At 42.4% G+C, this 17,774-nt stretch overlaps 1 pseudogene; it reads right to left on the reverse strand.

The window, feature by feature from the left end:
- LOC138761539 (zinc finger protein 271-like) overlaps window positions 1-15,946 on the reverse strand; it is a 48,019-nt pseudogene extending 32,073 nt beyond the window's left edge.
- Window positions 15,947-17,774: the final 1,828 nt, after the last annotated feature.

The following is a 17,774-nucleotide window of genomic DNA, read 5'->3' on the forward strand; positions in this document are numbered from 1 at the left end:
TTCTCCTGGCCCTTAAATCAAAAGGTATAGGAAGTCGGCAACCAGAACCACACTGCCTCCCTGGCACTGATCTCTGGGACCCTTCTTGCTGTAGAAACAAACAAGAGGTCATAAGACCAATCCGTTGGACGAAGAGGTGCAGCTCCTGCACGCCAACCTTCAGTATGCCAACATGGTGTAACCTGAAAGCCATGAGGACACAGTTCCTGTCCAGGACCTGGCATGTGCCTGAGACCCCTTACCCACTTCCTACCCCATTCAACCTAGATCCTACCTACACCCCCATTGCCCCCCTCAGGGACTCGGTGCAGGTTAGCGACATGCCCCGGACCCCTTTCCAACTGCTCCAACCAACACATACAACCAAGCCCCACTTCCTACATAGACTGGCCTCCCTCTCCAACCTCAGGACACACAATGGAACTGACCAGTACACCACCAACAGAACTGCGCAGGTCACAGAGGCAGAGACCACCACCCAACTGGCTGAGCCTCTAGAATTTTAACCTGGCAGAGTTTTGTTTTAAAAGGGGGTGAATGTGGTGATATGTATGCATGACTGAGTATGGGTAGCTGGCCCGCCCACTGATGACTGGCTCCCTAGTAACTCCTCCCCTTGTGACCCGGCCATAAAGGTCGACCTCCTTCCCCCTGTCCTTCATTCAAGCACATGGAATTGGGCCAGCTACAATCTAAAGTGTATTAAAGCCTATCGTTTCTCACTCACTGACTTTGAAGTTATTAATAGAGCGTAACAGGGAGTCTTGTACGAGAACTCCCAAGTCTTTCTGCAACTCTGATTTCGAAAAGTCCACATCTTCCATTCCTTCCATGATCATACACTTCTCTACACTGCATTCCATCTGCCATTTCCTTGCCCAATTTTCCAATATGTCTAAGCCCTTCTGCAATCAACACTGCCTGCTGCTTCTCCCATCTTTGTATTGTCCTGAAAAGAAAATCTCTATAGGGTGGGTATTCCTCAAAGAGTCCACAGTGGAGCAGCTGAATGGAGTTCAACAAGAAAGTCTGCAGATGCTGGTTGAAAGCAGAGGATCACAGAGGGGAAACAGTAAGAGGGATTCTCACAGAACTCCCTTCAAAGAGAGACTTGTATGTTAGTTCTTGTGTATGTATTTCTCAGTTTACAGTTTTCCCCTCTTATCCCCTGACGTGAACAGCATTGGGAAAGAAATGATCATGGAGTTTGTTAAGATCAGCCAATACCAAAGAGTCTGGAGGGACTATGTTGTGAAGAGTATTGCTTTCAGTTCTGGTTGCCTTGTTTCAGGAGGGATGTAGATGAATTTGAGTGGGTGTCATGTTTAGCATAGTCATTAGCGCAATGCTGTTATAAGTGCCAACGATCGAGATCAGAGTTTGTACATTCTCCCTGTGTCTGCATGGTTTTTCCTCCAGGGTCTCTGGTTTTCTCCCACCATTCGAAAGGTTGTAGGTTAATTGGGTAGCACAAGGCTTGTGGGCCGATAGGGACAGTGACTGTCCTGTACGTCAAAAAATTTTTTTTAACCTACAAACCCTGTACATTTTTGAATGGTAGGAGGAAACTGGAGCACCCAGAGGAAACCCGCGCAGACACAGGGAGAACGTACAAACTCCTTACAGACGGTGCTGGATTTGTTGGCAAGATACTGGCGGAACAGTTGACGCAATGTCTTTACTGCACCAGCAATCGGGTCTGAACCTGGGTTTGAGTCCCACACTGTCTAAAGAGCTTGTACGTTCTCCCCGTGTCTGCGCGAGTTTTCTCTGGGGTCTCCAGTTTCCTCCCACCATTCAAAATGTACTGGAGATGTAGGTTAATGGGGTATAAATTGGGTGGCACAGACCCATAGGCCAAAATACCATGCTGTCTGTCTAAATTTAAAAAAATAATAGCATTGCACTCGCTGTTAACTATGCCACCGATGGAGGGGGGGGGGGGGCTTTCTTTCACAGGAACATTTAAGCATATCTTTGGATATTTTGAAGATGAATTGGGAAATTGTCCCAGAATGATTCACAGGATGAGGTCCTTCCATTACCTGGTTTGATGTGGAAAAGCTGGTAGCTCACTTCAGAAAAGAGGAAGTTGTTTGAGAGAAAGGCAGAAGAAAAGTTTGTTTGGGCAGTTATTTCAGATAGAATGAAAGAATCTTAAGTGAATCTTAAGTGTTCTTTTGGGGTCAAATTTTACTTCTTATTTTTCGAAAGTAAAATACTGCATATGCTGGAAATCAAATCAGAACAAAAGCAGGAAAGAGTTTACTTTTTACTTCTGCCATTAACTAAAAAGGACCGGACCTGAAGTCTGGAGACATTCGGGTTCAGGTTCAAGAGACGGCAAATACTAGAATCTGAAGCAAAATCCAATCTGCTGGAGGAGGTCAACGGCTCGAGGGGCTTTAGTGGGAGGAAAATAATTGTCAACATATGGGGTCTGAACCTTTAGATCAGTGGGTCTCAACCCTTTTTCCACTCACAAATCACGAACCACAGAGCACATATCGCATTCTATGTAAGGGATTAGTGAGGGATTACATCAAGTGGCATATGAGTGAAAAGAAAAAGCTTCAGAACCACTGCCTTAGTCGCTGCCTGAATTTTTTTCTGCTTTTATTATATATTCCTTGTTTGTACTTTGTGTCTGTTCCAACTGTAGCCATTACCTATCAGGGTTTAGATCCTGGCAAGGTCTGCAGAACCAAATGGCCACAGTTTGCCGTCCGCTTTCCCAGGCTCTGCCTGCTGAACGATAGATAAAGAAAGTGATGGATACAGAGGGATCAATGGCTGTCTTTGTTACAATGATACCCCAAGCAACAGGTATCGCTCTGCCAATGCCATGGAAATGCGCATATCTGTCACTTGCAAGGCATCACAGCAAGGTTGACGATACAAACTAGGAGAAATTCCTGGGGGACATGGGTGAGGAGCATGAGGTGGGAAAGGTCTGTATAACAGCCTGCAGCATCACATCCATCCTGTGGTACCGAGGGCCTGTCAAACCAGCTTCGGTTTCCACGCTGATAGCAGATGTATCCCTGTGCTGCCTTCCTATCTGCCACCATCTGGGGAGGCCTTTCAGCACCGTTCCGGTATCAATATCTGGTTTCAGAGTGTGCGCCCTGGTCTCGTTCAGGTGGTCGTGGATGTCCACAGGTTCCCAGCACTGTCTTCAGTTTACGCTTCACAGAGTGCTTCCAAGGGTTTCTATAACCCCCATTAGTGCTGTGTGGTAGACTGCTATAAACAGTGGCAGAAGCAAGACTTTCCACTTTCCACTGCAATCAATTCAAGTTCAATTCATTATCATCTGTCTGTTCATATACAATCAGAAGTAAGAGTGTTTTTTTTCAGACCACAGTGTGCACACAAACACCAAGGCACACAGTTACGAGGTATATTACATTTTATATTATATATCAGTATGTCTTTAAAAGAGATAGATTGTGGGGGTTTAGTATAGGACACTTTCAAACAGACAGTAGCCCTTCACAAAAGACATCTCATTTAAAATGCAAGAGCTTGGCTGAAGCTAGACATGCAGGCACCCATGGCTTTGTAAAAGGTAATGGAACTGCTTTGGAAGGAACTTCAGAAGCAGGTGGAAATGGATCGAAGCCCAGGCTCAAAGTGCTGATAAGATCTTTCAAGGATTGGGTTAGACCTGCAAGAAGTTCTGGTTTTTACTAGCAGAGAAAGAGGAAAGAAAAAACAGGATTTCTCTTTTAGGGAGAGAGCCGAGTTCTGCAGTAGCTTTTAAGGCTTGTTGAAAACCTCATTTTGAAAATGGGTTGTGAGTTCTGAGTTCAGTCTGTTGAAAACCCTTGTAGTCCTTACAAGAGGAAATGGCTGGCTAGAATGTTTCTCCTGATATAAGGGATGCAAGAGGAACTCTGTGGTGACCTGGAAAAAGAGGATATAATTTGGAAAACCTATGATGGGGCATGAAAGGGCAAGTCTTCGGCAAGATCAGAGGAAACCAGTTTGCGTGTGTCCAACAAGCAACAATTCTCTCTCTGAAACCAACTAGAACCTTCCTGAGTAGTATCTAACCATTTACCTTTTCACCAGATTCATAAATGTTGAATTCTGTGCAAAGTATAAGAATTGCCTGATACTAGTGAACTTGGTTGGAGATGTGATATTGAAATGTGAAACAAAGAACTTTCCTGAACACATACACATTACATACATGTGCGCTTAGAAGGGGGTTAAGTTAAAGCTTGATCCGATTTTGTATATTTAAAGAAAATTAAAAGCAACTTTGGTTTAAGTAACAATTTGTCTTGGTGAATTTCAATTGCTGTTGGGTTTTGGGGTCCTCCAAATTCGCAACAAATTGGGGGATCGTCTTTTCCGATTGAAATATTTGGTGTTTTGGGATCTTAAATTTTTGGAGTTTTTGCTATTTATTAGTTAATTGGTTTTTCCAAGCTAATTTAAGTTTGTGGGTGTGGAAAAACAGCAGCAATGGATGTTAATACATTTTTGTTACAACCATCAGCTGCAGAGCAAAAGAAGAGGAACTGATGGTCATTGCTAAGGAATTAGAGTTGGATGAAGTCAAGCATTGGATGAGGAAAATACAAATACAGAGGATTATAGTGAAATATTATACAGGTGAGGGAAAATTTGTAATTGGAATTGGAGAAATTGAGGATGGTGGAAGAAAGAAAGAAATGGAGGGTGGTAGAAGAAAGAGAGAAACAGGAGTTTGAATTGCAGAGACAAAAAATGAGGCAAATGAAGCTTAAAAACAAAGAGAGGAAGGCGAAAAACAAAGAGAACACAATGAAAAACAGGATACATGAGGCAGAGGAAACTGAAAAACTGAGGAAATAGGAGTTAGAGGTAGCTGAAAATGGAGGGAGGATGATGAAAGACAAAATATGACTTGGAAAAAAATTGAAAGATAAACAGTTTCAATTGGGAGATATAGATATATATTTTCAGCTTTTTTTTGAAAACTGTTATAATTAAAAAATACAATAAAAAACTTGTTACAAAAATACATTAGTAGAATACAAAATCTTAAATTAATACATTAATAAACAACCCATCCCCCACCCCTCTACCCCCATAAAAAACCCCAAAAACCCTAAACTACCCCTACTTCTACATAATGGAGCCTTTTACAAAAAGTGCCTCAACATAACATATATAAAAAGTAATTAACATATATTGATTAACATATACTAAGACCCATACATTTTAAATATGAATCCAACATTTTAGTAAAAAAGGAATAATTATTCTGTAAACTGTTATTTTTTTCTAAATATATATATGATTTCAATTCATTATGCCATCTTTGAATACTTATCTCTATTTTCAGCTTTTTGAAAAGGTTGATGAGAGCTCAAGATGGCCAAAAGAAAAATGGCCTCCTACAAATTTCATATTTTAGTTTGTCTACAGAGCAAGTGGCAAATTATGATAGAGTTAAACAAGTAGTAATGAAAGCTTAGGAGTTGGATCCAGAAGCATGTGGACAAAAGTTTAGGAGTTTGGTGAAAACACGGAACCAATCTTATATGGATTTTGCTCTGGTAAAATCTGTATGTTTTGACCGTTGGTGCACCTCAAAAGGAATTTCGACAGATTGGGAGAATTGATATTAATTAAGGGAATTAAAAGGTGCGCTCCAAATGAGATTAAATTATACCTGGATGAAAAAGACATAGGGACGTGGCAAAAATGGCAAGGTTAGTAGATGAATATGCCCTAATTCACAAAAGCAAATTTCAGTACATTAAGTCTTTTCAGAGAATTAAAGTGGAGATTATTAAGCCTGCTCAGAAGGTTAATGTGAAGACTAGTAAGCCTGAAATTAAGCCTGGGGAGAATATTAAGAAAAAAGCGAAGGTAAGGTGGGAAAGATCAGAATTTCTGAATTGGTACGTCATTTTTGTAAGAAACCTGGCCATGTTCTTGTGAATTGTTTAGTGTTGAAAGAGACGAGAAAAGGATGCATTACCAGAAGCATGTATTCAGACAGTTGAATTTAAGGAGAACAGATGCTCCATACCAGAAAAAAAAGTTATGGATGTATTCAAACCTTTTGTGTCAGAGCACTTGGTTTCCATAAAGGATGGGAATTCCCAGGTTCAAGTTAAAATTCTTAGAAATACTGGGGCTGCCCAGTCACTGTTGTTCGAGAATGTTTTAACTCTTGATCAAAAAACAGGCACAGGACAAGCAGCTTTGATTAGAGGTGATATAAAGTCAATATCTCTGCACAAAATAATGTTGAATTCAGAATTAGTTAAAGGACTAGTTGTAGTAGGAATTATTTCAAAGTAACCTGTGCAGGGAATCTCATCAGGGAATGATTTTGTGGAGGATAAAGTTGGGTCAGTTTTGAACTTAACAAATAAGCCTAGTAAGGATGAGGTTGAAGACTGTGAGATATATCCTGCATGTGCTGTAACAAGGTCTTTGTTTAAGAAAATTATGAGAGCAGAGGAAGATACAGTTGCTCAGTACTTCTGAAATAGTCCAGAAGGAGGAGGTTAAATGTGAGAGTCTGAATTTGTCTTTGTCAAGGTAAGTTAATTGAGCAGCAAAAGATAGATTCTGATTTTGTTGACTTAAGGGAAAAAGCTGTTACTAAGAAAGAGATTAAGGAAATGGCCTGTGATTATTTATCAGAATAAAATTTTAAATTTAGCCCAGAGTACACCTTTGGGTGGTCATCTTGGTGTAAACTATGAATAAAATTTTGAAACAAGTTTTCTGGCCTGGTTTGAGGAGGGATGTTGTAAATTGGTGCCGGACATGTCACCTTTGACAGGTTGTGGGGAAACCTAACCAGGGTCCTCCAGTAGCTCCCTTGCAACCTATTCCTATTGTTGGGGAACCTTTCACTAGGGTTATTGTGGATTGTGTGGGTCCCCTGCCTAAAGCAAAAGATGAGAATCAGTACTTGTTAACAATTATGTGTACGGCATCCAGATTTCCAGAAGCTATACCATTGAAAATCAAAGCAAAAACAGAGGTGAAGGCTTTGTAAAAAATTTTTCCACAGTTTTTGGGTTACCTAAAGAGATCCAGAGTGATCAAAGAACTAACTTTATGTCCTAGTTGTTTCAGCAGTTGATTTATGAGTTGGGAATTAAACAGATCACTTCATCTGCATACCATCCTGAAGCTCAGGGAGCTTTGGAAATATTTTATTCTACTCTTAAAAATATGATAAGGATTTATTGTCTGGAGAATGGGAAAGATTGGGATAAAGGTATTCATTAGTTATTTGCAGTAAGGGAGTCTAATGTGCCAAAAGGACGTGAGTGATTTGTTATGATGTGGATGTGGGAGAAGCAAGTCCCCGAAAACAACACCCATGTAGAATAAACATTCAGAAGAGTAAAATCATGGATCAGGAGGTGGAATATATATTAGACCTTCAAACTCAGATTGGAGTTCTCCTTGTGTTCTGGTACCTAAAAAAGATGGAATCAGTACTATTAGGTTCTGAACACATTACAGGAAGATTAACAGTAACTAAAACTGATGCTTATCCTATTCCTAGAATTAATGATTGTATTGATAAAATTAGGAAAGCTAAATTTCTTACTAAAGTGGATTTGTTGAAGGGTTACTGGTTATATTGATGACTTGTTCACAAAAAGTGACACATGGGAAGAACATCTGACGGAATTGGACAAATTGTTTGAAAGATTATACAAAGCAAACATAACTGTCAATTTAGCTAAAAGTGAATTTGGAAATGCTACTATGACATACTTAGGTTATGTATTGGTCATGGTTAAGTTGTACTTATTCAAGCTAGAGTGCATGCAATTTCTGAATTTCTTAATTCAGTAAGGTTTTTAGGAATGGCAGGGTATTATACGAAATTTTTCAGAGGTTGCTCTTCTTTTAAAGAAAGGGGAGAAATTTGTGTGGACTAGATTGTCAGACAGGTTTAGAAAATTTAAAGGCGATGCTATGCCATTACCCAGTTTTAAAATCTCCTGATTTTGACAGACCATTTTCTTTAGCAGTGGATGCCAGTGCAGTGCAGTTTTGTTACAAAAATGAAGAAACTGACAATCCAGTAGCCTACTTTTCAAAAACAAAATTCAAAGTTCATCAAAGGAACTATTCCACTATTGAGAAGGAACTGTTGCTCTGCAGAATTTTGATGTGTATCTGGGTACCACTCGTGAACCAGTTGATATATTTACTGACCACAATTCTCTGGTGTTTTTGAATAAAATGAAGAATAAAAACAGAAGATTGTTAAATTGGAAATTAATACTGAAAGAATATAATTTGCAAATTAATTATATCAAAGGTACAAATAATATAATAGCAGATTGTCAAGATGTTAAAATTGAACATATAAACAAATATAAACTCACAAGATTGGGATACATTGTGTATTGTTATCACAGTAGTCATTTAAAGTCAGTTTCTCCAGAATGGAGGACCATCGCCTTCCCAAGATCGTGTTATATGGCGACCTCTCCACTAGCCACCGAGACAGAGGTGCACCAAAGAAGAGATACAAGGACTGCCTAAAGAAAGCTCTTGGTGCCTGCCACATTGACCATTGCCAGTGGGCTGATATCGCCTCAAACCATGCATCTTGCCGCCTCACAGTTCGGCAGGCAGCAAACTCCTTTGAAGAAGACCACAGAGCCCACCTCACTGTCAAAAGACAAAGGAGGAAAAATCCAACACCCAACCCCAACCAACCAATTTTCCCTTGCAACCGCTGCAACCGTGTCTGCCTGTCCCGCATCGGACTTGTCAGCCACAAACGAGCCTGCAGCTGACGTGGACATTACCCCTCCATAAAGCTTCATCCACGAAGCCAAGCCAAAGAGTTATAACAGCATCTTAACTCAAGAGATAAAATTCTTTTGTAGGGGGAGGGTATTTATGGGGTATATTATATATTAATATATCTTTAAAAGAGATAGATTGTGGGGGTTTAGTGTAGGTTACTTCATAAATAGAGAGTGACACTTCACAAAAGACATCTCATTTAAAATGCAAGAGCTTGGCTGAAGCTAGACATGCAGCCACCCATGGCTTTGCAAAAGGTAATGGAACTGCTTTGGAAGGAACTTCAGAAGCAGGTGGAAATGGATTGAAGCCCAGGCTCAAAAGTGCTGATAAGATCTTTCAAGGATTGGATTAGACCTACAAGAAGTTCTGGTTTTTACAAGCAGAGAGAGAGAGAGAGAGAGAGAGAGAGAGGAAAGAAAAAAAACAAGATTTCTCTTTTAGGGAGAGAGCTGAGTTCTGCAGTAGCTTTTAAGGCTTGTTGAAAACCTCATTTTGAAAATGGGTTGAAATTCTGAGTTCAGCCTGTTGAAAACCTTACAAGAGGAACTGGCTGGCTAGAATGTTCCTCCTGAAATAAGGGAAACATGAAGAACTCTGTGGTGACCTGGAAGAAGAGGTTATCATTTGGAAAACCCATGATGTCTTTGGCAAGACACTGAAGTACCGATCAGAGGAAATCAGTTTGTGTGTCCAACAAACAACAAATCTCTCTCTAAAACCAACTAGAACCTTCCTGACCAGTAACCATTTACCTTTTCACTAGAACCTGGTGAAAATTCATAAATGTTAAATTCTGTGCACAGTATAAGAATTGCCTGATACCAATGAACTTGGAGAAGTGAGATTAGACTGCGAATCAAAGAACTTTCCTGAACGTATACACAGTACACACACGTGCGCTTAGAATTAGAAGAGTTAAGTAATTATCCTGTTTTTATATTTAAAGAAAATTGAAAGCAACTTTTGTATAAGTAACCATCTGTCTTTGTGAATTCCTTTTGCTGCTGGGTTTTGGATCCACTGGACTCGTAACACACACATATACTCACACAAAACACAGTACCCAATAATCAAAGAAATACAAAAAGATACATGAAGTAAAAAATATATTTTGTAATAATTGTACATTATATAGTTATTTTTGCATTATCTATAATTGGGAATTCAGCCTGACCTGCAGGGAAAAGGATCTCAGGATTTTATATGATGTACTGACAGTAAATCTGAATATGAAATCTAATTCACTCCTTTTAATAATGTGAGATCAAGGTTACAGGATTCCATTCACCAATCTCACATTCTGAGGAAGCCATTTCCAAGCCTGGGTGTTTGGATTTTGATAAAAGTGAAAAACAAACTGAAATGCTGAAGGAATTTAGCCGGCCTTTTCAGCATCTATAAATTTTGATGCTCCTGTAAAAATGGTCATGGGCTGGAGAAATTTGTATGGACAGGGTACCCTGAAAGGTGGTGACTCAGGTGGGCAGGGTTGTGAAGAAGGTGCTTACCATTGGGTGGAGCACCAAATTCCTTGGAGTTCACATAACTAGTGACCTATCGTGGATACTGAACATCTCCTCATTTGTCAGGAACTGCAACTGTAATTTCACTTCCTGAGAAGACTAAGCAGGCAAACCTACCAGCCACCATCATGTCAACCTTCGACAGGAGCTCTATCGAGAGCTTCCTGCCCGGTTGCATCACAGTGTGGCACAGCTGATGCAGAGAAATGGATCAGAGGTCAACCCATCAGACTGTAAGAGTGATAGAGAGGATCAATGGGGTCTCCCTTCACCCAATCTACGTGATCTACTGGGATCATTGTCTGAAGAGAATGCAGAAAATCATCGAGGACCCCCTCCACTCTGCACACAGCATCCTTCAGCAGTTCCCACTGGTAAAGAGATACAGGAGTATCAGAGCCAGCACCACCAGGCTGAGGAACAGCTTCTTTCCAGGAGCAGTTTCTTTCCAGGAGCAGTGAGAATGCTGAACAATCAAAGGAACTGCCCACACTAACCACCCTGCATTTGTATAGATTAAATACTTGTCCTGCATATGTATTATTTCTCTATATGTGTACCATGTCTGGTTGTACGTCTGCATATTTTGTATCATTGACTAGAGGACACAACAGTGTTGTGTTGGGTTGTCCTTGTATAATCAGATAACAATAAATTTGTCTTGAATAAAACCTGAGACACGAGAGACTGCTGGAACCACTTTATCGAGTCTCAGTGCGGGGTTCTGGCCTGAAACGCTCATAATTATTTTTCTCCCATTAATGATGCTTGAACTGCTGAGTTTCTCTAGATCTCAGCATCTTTGACCCACTTCCATGACGTAGAAGATATCAGAGCATCAAAATAAGGACTGCCAGGCTGGGAAATAGCTTCTTCCTGCAGAATCTGAGATTACAGAGTAAATCATTCCAAAATATTTATACATAAATATTCATAGCTGGGTGGCACATTTAACGTGTTACAATGCTGTTACAGCGCCAGCAATCAGAACTGGTGTGCGAATACCATGCTGTCTGTAAGGCGTTTACACGTTATTCCTGTATCCGCGTGGGTTTTGCCCAGGGGCTCTGGCTTCCTCCCACCCTCCAAAACGTACTGGGAGCTGTAGGTTAATTGGGTGGCATGGGTTCATGGGCCAAAAGGGCCTGTAACTGTGCTGTAGGTCTATTTTTAAATTTAAATAAATAATTTCGTCCACAGACATGCTTTTTGTATCAGTCAGATGATAATAAATTTGAACCTGTGTAACGAGAAGGTTAATGACACATCTTTTCATTTAAAATGGAGTTGTCTGCTCACAGTCCTCAAACTGAGCAGACATGTTAACTGGAAGATAAGACAAGATCTGATTTATGGGATCCGTTCGGCCTTGAAACATGCACATGGGACATAAAGCATTGTGATAAGATGAATTGTGAACAATGCAAGGTCTGTCTTTTATTGATTTAGAGAATTGTGGCCAACTAGAATGTGTAGATTAGGAACATACCACTGTTACATACTAACAACCCTTTTAATTAGTTTTGGGACTAAAGATACTTTATTAGCACTAACACAGGGACAGCGATGAAAAATTCACCAGTCAATGGCAAATTCAAAATAATACCTTTTATTAAACTACTAATAACATAACATTTCTTACTTATCTCTAAACTTAACTCCACTATATGCAAATGTAAATGTGTGCATATAATTCAAAGTCCCACACTATAAAGTCAGTCTTTATAGGTTCAGCATCATTTTAGTCTTGCCTGAAGGTCTTAAATTCTCAGTTCAGAAATAATCATAAAGCGTTTTTAAATATTACCTTTCAGGCTAGTTTCTTCACAATTAATTCACAAACTCACAACATAACAATTTACAGCACGGAAACAGGCCATTAGGCCCTTCTAGTCCGCACCGAACCAAACACCCCTCTCTAGTCCCACCTCCCTGCACAATGCCCATAACCCTCCATCTTCTTCTCATCCATATACCTGTCCAACCTTTTCTTAAATAATACAATTGACTCCGCCGCCACTATTTCTCCTGGAAGCTCATTCCACACGTCTACCACTCTCTGAGTAAAGAAATTCCCCCTCATGTTACCTCTAAACCTCTGCCCCTTAATTCTTAACTCATGTCCTCTTGTTTTAATCTTTCCTCCTCTTAACGGAAATAGTCTATCCACATCCACTCTGTCTATCCCTTTCATAATCTTAAATACTTCTATCAAATCCCCTCTCAACCTTCTATGCTCCAAAGAATAAAGACCTAATCTGTCCAATCTCTCCCTATACTCTAGATGCTTAAACCCAGGTAACATTCTGGTAAACCTTCTCTGCACTCTCTCCACTCTGTTTATATCCATCCTATAATTAGGCGACCAGAACTGCACACAGAACTCCAAATTAGGCCGCACCACCCTATTCACGTGAGTTTCTACCTTCAGGGAACGATGTACCGTTACTCCTAAATCTTTCTGCTCTTCTGTATTCATCAATGCTCTCCCATTTACCACGTATGTCCTGTTCTGATTCTTCTTACCAAAATGAAGCACCTCACACTTATCAGCATTAAATTCCATCTGCCATTTTTCAGCCCACTTTTCTAAGCAGCCCAAATCCCTCTGCAATCCTTGAAAACCTTCTTCATTATCCACTATTCCACCTATCTTAATATCGTCTGCATATTTACTAATCCAATTTACCACCCCATCATCTAGATCATTAATGTATATAACGAACAAAAATGGGCCCAATACAGATCCTTGAGGCACACCACTGGTCACCGGCCTCCAACCTGACAGACAATTATCCACTACCACTCTCTGGACTCTCCCTTTCAGCCAATGTTCAATCCATTTGACTATCTCAAAATTTATACCTAAAGACTGCACCTTCTTAGACAAAGGTTAAACAAATGTAGTTATCGCCTTCCACAATTAAGTCACCAATCAGACAAGGATTAAATGAAGTGACAAAACAAAAACAGACCCAATAGAAATCTGACCCTCTTTTCTAAAGAAACAGCGAAATGGTCTTATTTCAAAAGCCACTAATTCTGTATTCCCTTTTCCCAGATGGAACACCCAACAACAAGCACCAATTCTGGTTACTGTAACTCAACCTTTCTTTCACAAGGTTTGACTTCTGTACTCTCCAAACTGAACTCTTCCAAAACTGAACTCAATATGTTTGAATTCGATAATATATTTCTCCAAATCATGTAACCATTATATCATCACCAAGGTGAGTCCCAATTCTTGGAAACCACTTGACCATCAGTTTTATTTCTACCAAAATTCTTTTCCTTTTTCAAAACCATTTCATAACCATAATAACCTCTGACCTCATCTCATGTTCAAGGGGCTTTGATTAAAAACAGATGGCTTCCTTCAGTTCTTGAATAATTAAGACCCACTTGAAATCCATTAGCTCTGGCTGTCCAAGACAATGAACACTTCTGGGTACAATGCTGTATCTGCAAATGTGCTGTGACCTGTGAGTTCAAAATGCTTATGTGTTGTCTTTGTGCCCTTGCACCAACCCACAGCTAACTTACTAAGAATACAGGTACAATATTTTAACTCTATAATTTACTTTACAAAGACATTTTTATAAAAGAAATATAGTTTAATATTAAAGGTTAACGCAAATCTGTTACACCACATAACTCCTTGATTAGGTAAAAGTGAGTAGTGAGCAAGTTCTTTCAACTTCTCACATCGGAATCACAATTGATGCCAGTCCCTCTGAGACTCTCCAAGCCACCGTCCCAAACCAGAGTCCACGATGAGGAGAAGGGCATTTTGTTTTGTTGCTCTTTCAACTACACTTTACTACACTTTTGTACCCTGGAAGTGTTCTTTCTCCTTCATTGATCTTTTTTGATTTTTCTATTGGTTTTAACAGATGCAAAATACAGAAGTATATATGGTAATGATGATAAAGTAAATTAATATCGAGTTACAAGTATCAAATAACAATGTACATATGAACCCATGTTATTAAATGGAAAAATGTTAAAAAAAACCCCATAAACTAAGAATCAAACCGCACCCTATGAGGGCTGCTGGCCAAGTTAAGGAGTCCACTTGCAATAATAACTATGGGGTCATTTAAAAAAAAAAAGCAGAGATAATTAATCTACAAATTTTGAAAGTAATGAAGGACCCCCAAAGAGAAAGAAAGTTAAGAAAGTAGTAGAACACCTAATGTTTTTTCTAGAGATAGACTTGCCATCACATCCAACACATCATTGAGTATGAGCAAAGGGACAACATCTTTTCATCTCCGCGAAAGTGCCCCTCAAGCAGTGAGGGAAGCAAAAGCCACGATGTGGGATTGTGAAACAGTCAGAATTAAATCCATTGGCTCCACTCACTAATAAAATAGCAATGAAAAGGCTCACAGTCAGTTAACATTAACAACAAGGTGCAAAATATCCCTGGACAGAAAGTAAAGAGAGAAGAACAAAGCCAAAACATATGATGCAACATATTTTCCTCAGTTATGCATTTTTTCACATTTAGAGGCAATATTAGGATATAATTTAATTAACAGAACCTTGGAAAAGTGCACTTGATTAACCATTTTAAATTGAATTAAGGAATGGCCAGCACAAAGAGAAGATGAGTGAACACAGTTCAAAAAGAATCCCAAGTTGTTTCATCAAATGGCTGTTGAAAGTCTTGTTCCAATAATTTCTTAATATCACCCAGGGGATTATCCCTAAATCTTCAGAGGAGTTCAGTGAGGGCAGGAAGCAATCCTTTACAATGAGGTTTATAATTATACACCTCCCAAATAAGGTTAAAATGTAAATCCTGGGGAAGCTTCAACACTCAGGGATTGTCAGGGACTCTTCTCCCTGATTCCTCCCTCCTAACATGAGACAGGAGGCGCGGTCCCTTCCCCCATCCCCGCCCCTACCCCTTCCGCAACCTCTTCCCCCATCCCCGCCCCTTCCCTTTCCCCAACCCCTTCCCCCATCCCCGCCCCTTCCCTTTCCCCAAACCCTTTCCCCCATCCCCGCCCCTTCCCTTTCCCCAAACCCTTTCCCCCATCCCCGCCCCTTCCCTTTCCCCAAACCCTTTCCCCCATCCCCGCCCCTTCCCTTTCCCCCATCCCCGCCCCTTCCCTTTCCCCAAACCCTTTCCCCCATCCCCGCCCCTTCCCTTTCCCCAAACCCTTTCCCCCATCCCCGCCCCTTCCCTTTCCCCAAACCCTTTCCCCCATCCCCGCCCCTTCCCTTTCCCCAAACCCTTTCCCCCATCCCCGCCCCTTCCCTTTCCCCAAACCCTTTCCTCATCCCCTTCCCTCATCCCCGCCCCTTCCCCCATCCCTGCCCCATCACTTCCCCTTCTCCCATCCCCATCCACCATCCCCGCCCCTTCCCCTCCCAACCGGCCCCACCCGGTCATTGGTGCCGGTCGCCCCCCTCCCCAAGGCTGCACTCACCCCCCGGCAGCACCGGCTCCACCTCAGGGCAGCGCGGCTCCAATAAGGGCCGGGCCCGCGTCCCCACCCCTCGGGACACCCCGGCCGCTCTCCACCAACACCGGGGCCAGTCCGCGGCCTCCTCACGAACCGCCCTGTTGCTGAGGGAACGGCGCTCAGGGACGCTCAAGGGCCCTGTGACGTCAGCGCACACACATCTGGGCCTGGGCCAACCGTCACGTGATGGGGTGGCCGCAGCCCGGGAGTGGGGCGGAAGGAGATGTCCATCAGAGGAGCGGCCCCGTCCGGCGCATGCGCACAGGGATTTCCCCGAGCCGCTTGCTGCTGGAATGTGTCCCCCGGGAAGCGAAGGATTTCATTGGGGCCGGGAACAAGGGGGAGTAAAGCAGCGAAGGGGGGGGGGGAATTAAAGCAGCGAATGGGGGAAGAATAAAGCAGCGAATGGGGGAGAATAAAGCAGCGAATGGGGGAGAATAAAGCAGCGAATGGGGGAGAATAAAGCAGCGAATGGGGAGAATAAAGCAGCGAAGGGGGGGAATAAAACAGCGATGGGGGAATAAAGCAGCGAAGTGGGGAGAATAAAGCAGCTTGGGGGGGAATAAAGCAGCGAAGGGGGGGGTAAAACTGGCCCGAAATGGGGCAAATAGACGGGCAGAGTTCATGTTGGGGTTTTTAAAGGGGAAATTATGCAGAAAGGGAGCGGGGAAGCTACGCTCACGGGGGGAGATCATCCTGGTTCAAAGTTGGGTCGGACCCAGCTGGAGGGAGGGGTGTGGAAGACCTGGGCCCCGCTGTAGGAAGGACATGCCTGCAGAGGACAGTGTGCAGAGGAAGGTAATGGTTGGAGACTGGAAAGGGGGGCTTTGTCTTCCTTGGAATGGAGGAGGCTGAGGTGGATGTGTCTGTGAGGGGCTCGGTCAGGGTGGGCATTGAGGAAGTTTCCCCCATAACAGCCACGTTCAATTAAAGTCCCTCAGTTCGGAGGAGGAGGAGGATTGAGGGGAACCAAGGATTTCGGATCCACCCAGAAAAGGGGGGGGGGGGGGGGGAGCGGGGGAGGAATTGCGATCTGGAACGAACTGCCTGAGAATGTTGTGGAGGCAGGTCCTCTCACATTTACTGCCCTGTCCGGATGAACCATCGAATCACCGAGAACACAGACTGCTGCAAACCACTAGCGGATCGCTGGAGATACGAGGGTGGCTGTCAGAAACGCTGTTGGAGAAGGCTGTGGCGCGGCAGGTGGGCAGGCATTGGGGGTTAGACTGAGAATTAAACCACGTTAAATGTAAGATTGCTGGAAGAGATGAGCTGAGGCTGCAGCTACTCCAGAAGGAACTGCAGCGCTGCTGTGCTCTGGTGATGACAGAAACGTGGCTCCAGAGGTCTATTCCAGGCTCAGCGATCCAGCTTGGGACCTTATCGCCTTCAGGGCGGGCAGGGGAGCTGCTGCTTTAGGGAAGACTAGAGGATTACATCAGTGAAGACTAGTGTATAAAAATCTGTGTTGTACCTCAGCACAAGATCAAAGAACAGAAGTAGGCTGATCCACCATCAATCATTCAGGAGAATATTGTGGAGAAACTAATAGGCTTTAATTCAGTTGAAAACATTACTGGTCGGCTGTCCTGCCCAGAGTTGCAGGAGTCTGTGGAAGTCACCTTTATACAGGAGCCTACGGGGCAGGGCCACAGGTACAACTGGCCAATAGGTGTACTTGACCAGATAATTATACATTCACCCCTTGTTTTTAAAAAGAGTCCCGCAGGGTGAAGTGGAACTTACAAAGTTACACATTTACAATTTATAAGTTCAGCCTATCAGGCAGTCTGGTCGTTCACTGGGACGGTTATAGAAGCAGTGGTGTCCTGGATGGTCTCGGACGCCCGTTCGTATCCATCAGTATTGTGCTAGTGAGTGGCGCCGTGCCTGGTGTATCCTTGGGGTGGAGTCAGGGGTACCAGAGTTTGGGAGTATCGTGTGCATTCAACGGTGAGGATGGTGT

This window comes from Narcine bancroftii, chromosome 4, assembly GCF_036971445.1.
Source record: "Narcine bancroftii isolate sNarBan1 chromosome 4, sNarBan1.hap1, whole genome shotgun sequence".
Lineage (NCBI taxonomy): Eukaryota > Metazoa > Chordata > Chondrichthyes > Torpediniformes > Narcinidae > Narcine > Narcine bancroftii.